The following is a 14,974-nucleotide window of genomic DNA, read 5'->3' on the forward strand; positions in this document are numbered from 1 at the left end:
CCCCCCTCTTTCCTTCTTCCTCTCTCTCCCTTCCCCTTTCCCTCTCCGGTGGAAGGAAGGAGGGGGGAGAATCCTACTTGAACTAGGAGTCCAAGTAGGACTCCCCCCTTGGCGCGCCCTCCTTGGCCGTCGGCCTCCTCCTCCCTCTCCTTTATATACGTGGCCAGGGGCACCCCAAAGCACAACAAAGAATCTCTTGGCCGTGTGTGGTGCCCCCCTCCACAGTTTAACTCCTCGGTCATATCGTCGTCGTGCTTAGGCGAAGCACTGCGCCGGTAACTTCATCATCACGGTGGCCACGCCGTCGTGCTGACGAAACTCTCCCTCATCCTCAAATGGATCAAGAGCTCAAGGGACGTCATCGTGCTGAACATGTGCTGAACATGGAGGTGTCATACGTTCGGTACTTAGATCAGTTGGATCATGAAGACGTTCGACTACATCAACCGCGTTACTAAACGCTTCTGCTTTTGGTCTACAACGGTACATGGACACAATCTCCCGTCTCGTTGCTATGCATCTCCTAGATAGATCTTGGGTGATCGTAGGAAATTTTTTGAAATACTGCGTTCCCCAACACAAAATCCATGCTAATATCCTCCCATGGGTGATATGGAATTGGAAGGGGCATACAAAGGCCATGATATTGAGCTTTAGACTTAGCTTTGCGACATGTAGAACATCGACTGGTGAAGCGTGAGACGTCGTGGAACATATTCGGCCAAAAAGAGTTCTTGGAGAGCGTAGCAAATGTCTTGTTGTGTCCAAAGTGTCCCATTAGTCCTCCTCCATGAGATTCCTGCAAAACTAACAAACAAAGAGAAGACTCGGGGATGCAAAGTTTGTTTGCTCTCATAAGATAATCATCTTTGATGTAATAGCATTGCCAAGACGTATGCTTCGAACATTAAGCATAAGGAGTAGCAAAAGTAGGATCATGCGCATACAAGTCTTTTATGTGCTCAAAGCCTATGACATTCTATTCAAGTTGGGTAACAAGCATGCATCTACGGGAAAGAGCATCCGCCACAACATTTTCCTTACCATTAATATACTTGATGACATAAGGAATTGACTCAATGAATTCACTCCATTTAGCATGACGCTTGTTCAACTTAGTTTGACCCTTAAGATACTTAAGTGTTTCATGATCAGTGTGAAGAATGAACTCATGAGGATGGAGATAATGCTCCCAAACATGCAAGACTCTCACTAAAGGATATAACTCTTTGTCATAGATGGGATAATTGAGTTGTGCTGTGGATAGTTTTTCACTAAAGAAAGCTATAGGGCGCTTCTCTTGCATTAACACACCTCCTATGCCATAACCACTAGCATCGCAATGAATCTCAAATGGTTTATCAAAGTTTGGTAAAGCAAGCAAAGGAGCAGGTGTAAGCAAATTCTTAAGCTCATTGAATGCGATATCTTGGGATGGTCCCCAAACAAAGGGTGCATTCTTCTTACTCAAAGCATGTAAAGGTGAAGCAATGGTGCTAAAATCCTTAATGAATCTACGCTAGAAACTGTCTAAACCAAGAAAACTACGCACTTGTTGCAAGTTGGTTGGTTGGGGCCAAGTTTTAATAGCATTGATCTTAGATTCATATACATGCACACCCTTAGAAGACACAACGAAACCCAAGAAAACAAGCTTATTAACACCGAAAAGGAATTTGTCCATATTAGCATAAAGGCGCTCCTTTCTAAGAGTTCCGAACACGGTTATAAAATGGGTGTCATGATCTTTGAGGGATTTTCCGAAGACAAGAATATCGTCAAAGTAGACCACAACAAATACACCAATATAGGGTTGAAGAACAAAATGCATGACTCGCATGAAAGTACCGGGTGCTTCGGATAAACCCATTGGCATAACAAGCCATTCATATAAGCCAAATTTGGTCTTAAATATGGTTTTCCATTCATCACCTTCTTGGATGTGTATTTGATAGTAGCCACTCTTAAGATCAATCTTAGAGAAAATGGTGGCCCCGCCAAGCTCATCTAGTGTATCATCTAGGCATGGAATTGGGTAATGATAACGCACGGTGATAGCATTTATAGGACGATAATTGGAACACATGCGATATGTACCATCTTTCTTGGGAACAAGGATTACCGGTATGGCACAAGGGCTCAAATTTTCTCATACATGGCCGTTGTCGATGAGTTGTTGTACTTGTCGTTGGATCCTTAGTTTCCTCGGGGTTGAGGCGGTAGGGAGCCTTGTTAGGAAGGGGTGCTCCGGGGATGAGGTCGATTCGGTGTTCGATGCCTCACGGTGGAGGTAGACCAGGAGGTAGCTCGTCGGGGAAAACATCTTGGAATTCCCGCAATAGAGAAGATAACACTAAAGGTAGATTGTGAGAGGTGATAGCTTTTGGTGCCTCATCTTTTCACAAATGGACATAGTGCATGACGCTTGATGGGTTCTCACACACTTCTCTCATCTAACTTTTTGTGGCAAATAGGACTAGGTTTTCCTTGTCGCTCATCGTGGAGGCACTCAATTTGGGCTTGTGGAGCTCACTCTCTTTTTGGTGGTTCTCTCTCTCACTATTCTCTCAACAATGGGTGGTTTGCTTGTTGGCAATTACTTGGCTTGGAGACATAGGACGTAGCACATACTCCTTTCCCTTCATCTTGAAGCTATATTGGTTTGTAAGCCCATTGTGGATGACACCTCGGTCAAATTGCCATGGTCGTCCAAGAAGGTGGTGGCAAACGGACATCGGGACGACATCACATTCCAAAGTGTCTTAGTAAGCTCCGGTCTTGAAGGAAACTTGTACCATATGCTTGACTTGGATAGTGCCAGAGTCTCTTAGCCATTGAACTTTGTAGGGATGTGGGTGCTTCATCTTGAACAATTGGAGTTTGGAGCAAGGTTCTTCACTTGCCAAGTTGGTACAACTCCCTCCATCGATGATGACCTTGAAGGACCTTCAATTGATGTCGGCCTTGGTATGGAAGATATGGCATCTTTGGTCTTCTTCTTGTTGATGTTGAAGTGTCAGGACCTTGGAGACAACAAGAGTGGGGCTCAGATCTTCGTCACAAAAGACTTGATCATCGTCATTCCCATTCACTTGCCGGTACATGGCCACTTGCTCAAGGGCTTCCAGTTCTCCTTCACTCATGGAGTCATTTGTACCATCGTCGTTGAAGATCATGGTGCGTTTGTTGGTACACTTGAAGGATTGTGGCCTCGGCCGCCGTATGTGAAGAATTTGTAGGAACTTGTCTTTATGGTATATGGGTTGGGGTAGAGGATGATGAAGCTCTCGGCTTGAGGTTGCTTGTTGTAAGACGACGACTTGAGGTGGTCGAAGTTTTCCAGTAACTTGACTTGTCGCTGTTGCTTGTAGATGGCTTGGTTGAGGTAGAAGGTGTTGGAGTCGTGGAAGATTGGGTGTTGGAGAAACCATAGGACTTGGATGAGAACTTGGCATACTTCAAAGCATCTTGCACTTGACGTTCCACCTTGGTAGCTTGGTAAACTAGCTCAATGAGGTTTGAGTATGCTTGGAAGTCGGCGATCTTCTTGATAGGATGATTGAGTCCATTCAAGAAATGTGCCATAGTTTGCTCATCATCTTCCGTTACATTGTCTTGTATCATGGCAATATCCATTTCTTTGTAGTACTCTTCAACGCTCTTGTTTCCTTGTTTGAGAAGTTGGAGTTTCTTGAAGAGGTCGCGGTTGTAGTATGCTGGCACGAAACGTGCTCTCATGAGATCCTTCATTTGCGCCCAAGTTGTGATGGGTGGTTTTCCTCTTGTCTCACGGCGCTCGATGACTTGTTCCCACCAAATTAGGACGTAGTCTTGGAACTCAAGGGATGCCATCGCAATCTTCTTCTCTTCCTCATAGTTGTGCAAGCGGAAGATTTTGTCAACCTTCAATGCCCATGAAAGGTACTCTTCGGGATCATTGCTTCCTGCGAACTTGGGCATGGTGAACTTTAGCTTGCCGTAGCATTGCTTTTCATTGTGTTGGGGTCTAGGGTGATGACGTCCATGACGCGGAGGATTGTCTCCCTCAACTTGCTCTTGTCGTGGAGGATTTCCATTGTCTTTATGCTCTTGGTGAAGTTGAGGCTCTTGTCGATCTTGTGGAGGATCTTGTCGAGCTTGTGGGGGAGCTTGAGGAACTTGACGATGCACACGTGATTCATAAATCCTCTCTTGAACTTCATCATGAACTGCATCTTCTTGTTCATGCCTATGGCGGTTGCGTTCGGCAACGGCGCAGCTTGTGTCGTGGAGTGCATGGTGCGCCTCAAGTGCTTGAGATTCTTGCTGTTGTTGTTCTTGATGTTGTGTCGCTACATCTTGTGCATCTTGGTGTTGTCATGCTTGCTCTTACTCTTCTTGTTGGCGTAGATGTTGCCATTCTTGTGCTTGCGCAAAAGTAGCTTGGTTTTGACGATGTCGATGTTCTTGCGCTTGAAGTTGCCCTTGAGCATCGGTTCCATGTAGAGGATTGCGGTTTGCTTGACGGTCTTGGCGCGCGGCTCGTCAAAGAGTGTTTGATGTCGGAGTACTTGAGCTGGAGATGGTGTCGTCGGAGTGTCGACTCGAGCACCTCCTTCTTGAGTAGGACAAAGTGGTAGAAGAGTGGTTGACCAACAAGGCATGAATCTCGTCCATTCTTGCGTCATTCTCTTGTTTGTGTTCGTCGAGCCTGTTATCGAAGTAGTGATGCAGAGCATCCCAAGATCATCCCCATGGACCTACCTACGTCTCCCACGATACCACTTGGACCAATGAGAAGAGCATGAGCAAAGGCTATCAAAGATAAGGTGAACTCGCTCCTTTCCAAACTACCACTCTCTATGCATGAGAGATGGCTGCTACCTCAAGCGGAAACACTATGTGTGATCAGGTACTTGGAGGAGAGCCATGGAGCAATTGCATCCAACGGATAAGTCGGGGAGGACACCGAGCGCCAAGGAAGAGAAGATGGGATGCCACGAAAGCTATACAGCCACCGCACAACTGGTCGGGACCGAACGTCCGGCGCCTGAAGCCCCAGCTGAGCTACAGCGAGCAGACGACCGGCCCGGACCGGACGACCGGCATCTCGGCACCCGAGCCAAACGAGCGGACGTCCGACGCCACTTGCCGACCGGCGACTGGACGACTGGCATCTCCACACCCGAGCCAAATGAGCGGACGTCCGATGCCACCGGACGACCAGCCACTCCCGGAAATCCGGTACCTCAGCAACCAAGCCAACACCAGCGGAAGTCCAGAACCCACCAGACGTCCGGCCGCCCATGAGCCACAGGACGTTCGATACGTGTCTGCGCACATGATTCGGGCCCGAGGCCCATGTACCCCCTCACTTCGTGCCCATTTGCACTAAGACTATAAATGGACCTCCTCCTCCTCCTCCTAGTTAGGATTAGCATTGTGATAGCTCATATTAGAGATAGAGCATCGCTCATCCACATCAGATCTACTCCACGAGAGAGACCGCAGCCCCTCTACGGAGAAGATCCCCTTGGATTCAAGACCCCCTTTTGGGTGGCCCCATCAAGACCTCCTTTGGAGAAGAACCATTTACCGTGTATGGTCCCTTGTTGATCGTGGATCATGTATCTCCTTTTGTGTTCATGGATCTAGCACATGTGTGATCATACTTGTTCGTTTGAGTGTTTCTCTTGTGTTCCCCTTTGTGATTTCCCCTCGTGTTTCCCCTCGTGTTCTTCATGTTCCTCGCGGGATCCACTCCTTTCGTGAAAGATCGGACATCTAGGGTTCCACCCTACATCATCTTGGTATCTAGAGCCACGTTGATCATGATTTCGGAGCCTCTCCATTGTGTTTTCTAGCCTTGTTTTGTTGATTTTGTCCCTAATTCAAAAATTCCCCACAAAAATAACCCCAATTTTTTTGTGATTCGTTGGTGTGATGAAATTTTGTTGGATTTGATCCATGGATTTCCTTTGCCTTTAGTGGATCTAGCTTTCCCCTTCGTCTCCACCTCTTTCATCCACAAAATTGCCTGGATTCGATGGATTTTGACCTCTCCACAACGAACCCTAGCTATTCTTTCCGTGCCCGAATTTTTGCCCAGGCACCGGACGTCCGACGATCAGACGATCGTAAACAACCGGACGTCCATAAAAACCTGACGAAACTGATTCCCCCCCCCCCCCCCCCCGAAATTTACAGCCAACCCCCACTTGCGCATAGACATCCCCATACCACCACCACTTTCCGCAACTGCCATTGCTTGCTCGTTTCGCACTCCGATACGTATTTTGGCCATGTTTTGTGCTTTGAGAATTTGAGTTGCGGTTTCGTGTCCTATTGTGTTTCGGCTATTTAGGTACGGTTCGACATCAACATCATCGCCGCTCATCTTTGCCACGGACGCGTCATCGACAACAACCACTACACCATTTTGACACCATACCTTAAGCAATAATTGGTAACCTCATCTTGGTATCATGATACATCATTCTTGCCATTACATTGATAGCCATCATAGCCTTACTCTTTTTCGTCGCTTACCCATCGAGACTAGCCTTTGATTATTGCCGGCAACGTGACTTGTGCACATTAGTGATCATACATGCCATAGCATACATACATATCATTGGTGCATATCATCTCTTGTGTCACAAAGTGTCCTCGCATACTCAATTGCTATCTTGGTTCGTGAAGCATTGCATGAGAAAAGAGCTCAAACACAAAGAGCCAAACAAGCTTTTAAGCAAAAGGGAAAGACAAGCAAAGAGCTTTTAAGCAAGAACCATTTCATCATACAACATTAAGATTGTCATACTAGATCATCTTGGATCATACCAACGGAATACCATACATAGAGCATACATGGGACAGAAGTCGTTGCATTTTTTCTTAGTAGGTTGTGCACAAGTCTTCGTATCAGCCTATTGTGCAATCATTTGTGACGCCCCGAGTCCGACGCGCCAGGTGTCTTCCAGTTATTCGTTGTTGTTGCCTTGTATTTTGCTTGCGTGTCGCATCTTGCCATGTCATCATGTGCATTGCATCATCATGTTTTCAAAACTTGCATCTGTCCTGGTCTCCTCATTCCTTCCGTTTTCCGTTCTGAGCCCAGACACACTTGCATGCACCCGCGACACCTCCAAAATAATATTTAATAAGTGGCCGGGAAAATGTTCTCGGAATGGGATGAGAATTGGCATGCGGTGTTGTTATGTTGTTAGTAGGTAGCCGGCCAAGTTTCATCGCATTCGGAGTTCGTTTGACGCCCCAACGATTAACTATAGCGGCAGTATAGCCGGTCAAACGTCAGACGTTTTCGGTCTACAGAAACAGTCACCGGGCCTCTCTCTTCTCTTCTCTCAGCTCGAGACCGTCTACACAGTCCACTACCTACCACCACACCAACCAAATCTCTCTCATCAGCCCGTGGTCCTCCTCGCGGGCGCGTCCGAAAGCTGTCGCGGACCCGACCCGGGCAGTCATTACCGATAGGCCCGGATCATGCCCAAACATCTATAAAATATCTCCTTTTTCCTATTTGGACTTCCTAACTATTATTTCTATCGACTGTCCGATTACGATCGGAGGGACAAGGTAGCCCCTAGCCTGACCCACTCACTATATATTCAGTCTACTCTAACCCTAAAACCTAGGGAGCTGTCCCATCCATCCAATCCCTCCTCCGCTGCTAGTCTCTCGCATATTCATCGGGATCTCTTCCCGATCCACCTGCCCAACCAACGCCATCTCCATCCTCCTTGTTTTTCTCCACCAGGCCAATCACCTCGGTCCCTCACCTCCCTCGATCCACCCAACCAGCCACCTCGACCTCCTCCTTCGTGCGCCCCTGTGCCGCGAGCGCCGAGACTCCAGCCTCCTCTCGTGCCCGAGGGGCTCCCCGAGCACCTCGTCCCTGCCGTCGCTAGTCGCTGGAACCAGCAGGCTGTCCTCACCACCCCTGCTCCCTTCCCCTTTCTGTTATCTTAGGTGAAGCTCTCAGCTCTTCCTCTCGCTCTCTGTGAACCAGGAACGCAACACCGAATCCTCCCCATTGAGCTGGCGCACGGGTCTACGCGTCCCCCACCTCTGCGTCACCGGAGCCGCCAAGTTCCTAGTGCCATCGCCGCTCCCAGCGCCAGCCCTGCCATGGATGCCGTGGAGTTTTCCTCCACTCCGGAGCTCCTTCCTCGACGCCGAGCTCGCCAAGCCCCGCCGGCAGGGAGCTCCTCTGCGCCTGTTGACCCGCGTCCGTCCGCCTCGGAGCCGGCGTCCACCGCCTCCTCCGCATCTGCATCGCCCCGTCGGAGCTCCGTACGTGTTGCTGCCGTCGTCTCCGTGCCAAGTCCCGCTCGATTCTTCTGCTTCACCACTGCTCCTCGTCAGCCTTCCCTGCACGCCCGCTGAGGGAGTCCTGGATTAGGGGGTGTTCGGGTAGCCGGACTATACCTTCAGCCAGACTCCTAGACTATGAAGATACAAGATTGAAGACTCCGTCCCGTGTCCGGATGGGACTTTCCTTGGCGTGGAAGGCAAGCTTGGCGATGTGGATATTCAAGATCTCCTACCATTGTAACCGACTCTGTGTAACCCTAACCCTATCCGGTGTCTATATAAACCGAAGGGTTGTAGTCCGTAGGCAATCAACTCCATATACAACAATCATACCATAGGCTAGCTTCTAGGGTTTAGCCTCCTTGTTCTCGTGCTAGATCTACTCTTGTACTACCTATATCATCAATATTAATCAAGCAGGACGTAGGGTTTTACCTCCATCAAGAGGGCCCGAACCTGGGTAAAACATCGTCTTCCCTGCCTCCTATTACCATCCGGCCTAGACGCACAGTTCGGGACCCACTACCCGAGATCCGCTGGTTTTGACACCGACATTGGTGCTTTCATTGAGAGTTCCTCTGTGTCGTTGCCTTTAGGCCCGATGGCTCCTTTGATCATCAACAATGATACGGTCCAGGGCGAGACTTTTCTCCTCGGACAGTTCTTCGTCTTCGGCGGCTTCGCTCTGAGGGCCAATTCGCTCGGCCACATGGAGCAGATCGAAAGCTATGCCCCTGGCCATCAAGTCAGGTTTGGAAGGTTAAACTACACGGCTAACATCCGCGGAGACATGATCTTCGACGGGCTCGAGCCACGGCCAAGCGTGCCGCACTATCTCGAGGGGCATGACCTAGCTCTGCCCCCGGACAGTGTCCTGGAGGCCGCACACGCATCGGTTCCAACCCCTAACTCGGAGCCTATTGCGCCAATCGAGGATGAGCGGTTGGACGTCACCTCGGGGGCTGCGATCCCGGAAGCGATCGAGCCGAACGCTAGCCCCGCACTCTGCACGACCCGTGACTCCGAGGATCTGGACTCCTCCCCGGACTCCGAACCCCCACGCCCCTGCTAATCGAATCCGATTGGGCGCCGATAATGGAGTTCACCACCGCAGACATCTTTCAGCATTCGCCTTTTGGCGACATCCTGAATTCTCTTAAGTCTCTCTCTTTATCAGGAGAGACCTGGCCGGACTACGGTCAGCGAGGGTGGAATACGGACGATGAGGAAATTCAAAGCCCACCCACCACCCACTTTGTAGCCACTGTCGACGATCTAACCGACATGCTTGACTTCAGCTCCGAAGACATCGACGGCATGGACGACGATGTAGGAGACGAATAGGAACCAGCACCTGTAGGGCGCTGGAAGGCCACCTCGTCATATGACATATATATGGTGGATACTCCAAAAGATGGAGATGGCGATGGAACAGTGGGGGATGACGCCCCCAAGAAACAGTCAAAGCGCCAGCGTCAGCGGCGCCGCTCTAAATCCTGCCAAAGCAAAAACGGTGATTCCGGCATGGGAGATAATACTACCCCGAATAGCGCTGAAGAACACCCACCTCAGGAAGATTCGGCACAGGAAGATGGAGAAGCCAGCCCTCATGAGAGAGCGGCAGACCGAGAGGTCGAGGATGATAACTATACGCCTCCCTCCGAAGACGAGGCAAGCCTCGATGACGACGAATTCGTCATACCATCAGACCCCGCCGAACAAGAGCGTTTTAAACACAGGCTTTTAGCCACGGCAAGCAGCCTGAAGAAAAAGCAGCAACAACTTAGAGCTACCCAAGATTTGCTAGCTGACAGATGGACTGAAGTCCTTGCGGCCGAAGAGTATGAACTCGAACGCCCCTCCAAGAGTTACCCGAAGCACAGGCCGCTACCCCGATCAGAGGAGGAAGCACCTACATCACCAGCGCATGACATGGCAGACCGGCCACCTCGCGGCCGCGATAGAGAGGCCTCTTGGCCTTCCACCCAAGCCATGCCCCGACGCCGCTGAACTAAGGCATGGGAAAATGCGCCCGACCTGCAAGACATACTAGAGGATGAGGCAGGACAAACAAGATCGATCTACGGATCGCGCAGGCGCCCTACGGCATGTGACAATGATCTTCACTCCGGATACAACAAATCCGGCCGGGCTGAACACAACAGACATAGCTCTTCCGAGCTGCGTCGTGATATAGCCCATTACAGAGGTGCCGCACACCCGCTATGCTTCACGAATGAAGTAATGGATCATAAAATCCCAGAGGGTTTCAAACCCGTAAACATCGAATCATACGATGGCACAACAGATCCGGCGGTATGGATCGAGGATTATCTCCTTCACATCCACATGGCACGCGGCGATGATCTACACGCCATCAAATACCTCCCGCTCAAACTTAAAGGACCGGCCCGGCATTGGCTTAACAGCTTGCCAGCAGACTCAATCGGTTCTTGGGAGGACCTGGAAGCCGCATTCCTCGACAACTTCCAGGGCACTTACATGCGACCGCCGGATGCCGACGACTTAAGCCACATAATTCAGCAGCCAGAGGAATCGGCCAGACAATTCTGGACACGGTTCCTAACAAAGAAAAACCAGATAGTCGACTGTCCGGACGCAGAGGCCCAAGCAGCCTTCAAGGATAACATCCGCGACGAGTGGCTTGCCCGGCACCTGGGATAGGAAAAGCCGAAATCCATGGCAGCCCTCACGACACTCATGACCCACTTTTGCGCGGGAGAAGACAGCTGGCTAGCTCGCAGTAACAACTTACCAAAGAACCCTGGTAATTCGGATACCAAGGACAAAAGTGGCAGGACACGTCGGAATGAGCAAAAACGCCACGTTAACAGCGATAGCAATGAAGACACGGCAGTCAATGCCGGATTCAAAGGCGATAAATCTGGTCAGCGGAAAAAGCCATTCAAAAAGAATACTCAAGGCCCGTCCAGTTTGGACCGAATACTCGATCGCTTGTGCCAGATACATGGCACCCCCGAAAGGCCAGCCAATCACACTAACAGGGATTGTTGGGTGTTCAAGCAGGCAGGCAAGTTAAGGGCCGAAAACAGAGACAAGGGGCTGCACAGCGATGACGAGGAGCCCAAGCCGCCGAAAAATAATGGACAGAAGGGCTTTCCCCCACAAGTGCGGACGGTGAACATGATATACGCAACCCACATTCCCAAGCGGGAGCGGAAGCATGCGCTACGGGACGTATACGCGATGGAGCCAGTCGCCCCAAAGTTCAACCCATGGTCCTCCTGCCCGATCACTTTTGATCGAAGGGACCATCCCACTAGCATCCGTCATGGCGGCTTCGCCGCATTGGTTCTCGACCCAATCATCGACGGATTTCATCTCACAAGAGTCCTCATGGACGGCGGCAGTAGCCTGAACCTGCTTTATCAGGATACATTGCGGAAAATGGGCATAGATCCCTCAAGGATTAAGCCCACAAGAACGACCTTTAAAGGCGTTATACCAGGTGTAGAAGCCAACTGTACAGGCTCAGTAACACTTGACGTGGTCTTCGGATCACCGGACAATTTCCAAAGCGAAGAGTTAATCATCGATATAGTCCCATTTCGAAGTGGCTATCACGCCCTTCTCGGACAAACCGCATTTGCAAAGTTCAATGCGGTGCCGCACTACGCATATCTCAAGCTCAAGATGCCAGGCCCTCGAGGAGTAATTACGGTCAACGGAAACACCGAACGCTCCCTCTGTACGGAGGAGCATACGGCGGCTCTCACAGCGGAGGTACAAAGTAGCCTTCTCAGGCAATTCTCCAGTTCGGCCATTAAAAAGCCAGACACTGCCAAGCGCGCCCGTAGTAACCCATAGCAGGACCGCATGGCACACTCTGAGCAAGCGTAGCAATGCGGCCCCAACCCCAGCTTTCGCGACATAGCGAAACCAGTACCTCACGTACATAACTACGCCCTTGAAATACCATGGGCACAGGGGAAGGGGCACAATAACGGCACGCCCAAAATACAGCTTAAAATGTACTAGGGGTTGCCGGATTCTTTTTTTAATTTTTTCTTACTTTCAGGACTCCATACTTCGGACGACCTGTTCGGCAATTCGATTGCCGCACAAACGATGCAAGATCCAGGGAGGCAGACAAGCCATGCCGCATTATGGAACTCCCAGGTGGTCTCTATTACGAGCGGTATACCTGTTTTAAATACAATTCCGCGGCCTGCCCCTGGTCAGGACATACTGAATAGTCCAATATCTTTTGCTTACCGCACTATTTGTATCGTTCGGCTTTGATAAATAGCCTCTCTATAAACAATGCTTAGCTTTTTGTCTATTTTTTGCATTATCCTCTTTTCACATATATGTTTATTAAATGACATGATTGCACCCGTACACCATGGTACGACAAACACGCTAGGGGCTTCAGTACCCCTCATAATGGTGTGAGAAGTCCGTACACTTTCACAAGTGCGGCACCCCGAACTTATAACAATATATGCATCGGCTCCGAATCATGATTTGGGTCAATAGTTGGGTTTGCCCAGCTCCTATGTTTTGGTGCCTTACGTTCCGCTCTATCGGCTAAGGTGGCACTAGGAGAACCACTGCGATTGTGCCCCGGTTCAGCTGGGTTAAGCACCTCAGTGGAGAAAGCTAAAACTGACTGTCAGGATGAGGCGAGAGACCGGTCGCTGTTCAAGAGGTTTTTCGAGTCCCTAAAGACTTATGCCGCTTCGAGCGAGGAGCTGGCTTTGTCCGGCCAAGGCGTGGATAGCGCCCCGAACTCGGTCTTCTGAACTAGGGGCTTCGCCGAAATTTAAAATTATAGAGTTCTATGGCTAAGTGAGAGTGTTCAAGCATTATAGTCCAATTGCCTGGTTCGTTGTGCTGAGCGCCTCCCTCGAAGGACCCAACTATGGGAAAAAGAGCGCTCAGGTTTATCCCGAACACCCCAGCACTAGTGGCATGGGGGCAGAAGCCGACGATTGGCCATCTCTCAATTTTTTGATAAACGGCCGCACAGAAAGTAATATTTTAAATTCAATAAGCATTGCTTAGCGCATATGAACAATTTTTCAGCGCACAGGATAAACACGAGCGAGTTCATTCAAAAATCACATCCTTGGTACATTCATCCGCCACAAGGCGGGCACCTACAAGAACATCCTTGTAGTAGTTCTCGGGCTTGCGATGCTCCTTCCCCGGCGGCGGCCCATCCTTCACAAGCTTCTCACCGTCCAGCTTAGCCCAGTGCACCTTTGCACGGGCAAGGGCCCGACGGGCACCTTCGATGCAGACGGAGCACTTGATGACCTTGAGCCTCGGACAGGCCTCCACCAGCCCCCGCACCAGCCCGAAATAGCTCCCAGGCAGGGCCTCTCCAGGCCACAGCCGAACTATGAAGCCCTTCATGGCCCGTTCGGTCGCCTTGTGGAGCTCGACCAGTTGTTTCAGCTGGTCGCTCAAAGGCACAGGGTGTCCGGCCTCAGAATACTGAGACCAGAACACCTTCTCTGTCGAGCTGCCCTCTTCAGCTCGGTAGAATGCGTCGACATCGGATACGCTGCGGGGAAGATCTGCGAATGCCCCTAGAGAGCTCCGGATTCGGGTAAGTAACAAGTAGTTTACTTTTATATTTCTGCTTTGCATGAAGAATGCCTTACCCGCTGCTATCTTCCTCATCTCCTCCAACTCTTGGAGGGCCTTTTGGGCTTCGGCCTTGGCAGACTTGGCAGTCTCAAGGGCCGTCGCGAGCTCGGATGCTTACGCCTTTGACTCAAGCTCCAAACTCTCATGTTTTTTCATGAAAGCCTGAAGCTCTTGCTGCACCTCGCCGACCTGAGCCCCAAGTCTGTCTCGCTCGGTGCGCTCTGCGGCCGTTTTCTTTCCGGCCTCAGACAACGCCTGCTTAAGGGTCGCCACATCAGTCATGGCCCCTACAATAAGCAGTACAATCCTGTTATTTTTTTTGCAATCACGCCTTTTTATAGGCACTTTTTTTGTAAGGTATTTCTTACCTTCTTTCTCCTCGAGCTGCCGCTTGGCAAGGCCGAGCTCTTGCTCGGTCCGCTCGAGGTCCTGCTTCAGGACACCCACCTCCGCAGTCAGTGCAGCGTCGGATAGCAGCGAAGCCTGCATACGCATATTGACTCTTTTTGTTAGACTCCTGCGAAATTTAATAGATCCTCTATTCGGCTTTTCTTTCCGAACGCCAAACAGAGCATCAGGGGCTACTGTATATGCAGTAATATTTTTACATATTTTTACTTACCTCGAAGCCTGTTACAAGGCTAGCGCAAGCTTCAGTCAGTCCGCTCTTGGCGGACTGAACCTTCTGGATCACCGTACTCATAATAGTATGGTGCCCCTCGTCGATGGAGGCGTCGTCAAGCACCTCCAGCAGATTGTCCGGCACCTCCGGTTGGACGGAGGCCGCCGGCTCAGAAGGCTTGCTCCTCTTGGAAGGAGTTCACCTACCGCGGTCCGGAACTGTGGAAGATTTCGGCGCGGAGTCCGGCACAAAGCCAGACTTGGAGCCCTGGGGGGCCTTATCCCCTTCACTCCTGGAGTCCGGGAGGTTGCCTTGCGGCTCCTCCAGGACCACCTCCTCCTGCCCCAGAGCTTGTCGTGACGCCACTTCAGCGTCGTCTGCAGTGCGGGGGGA

This window comes from Triticum aestivum, chromosome 7A, assembly GCF_018294505.1.
Source record: "Triticum aestivum cultivar Chinese Spring chromosome 7A, IWGSC CS RefSeq v2.1, whole genome shotgun sequence".
Classification (NCBI taxonomy): Eukaryota; Viridiplantae; Streptophyta; class Magnoliopsida; order Poales; family Poaceae; genus Triticum; species Triticum aestivum.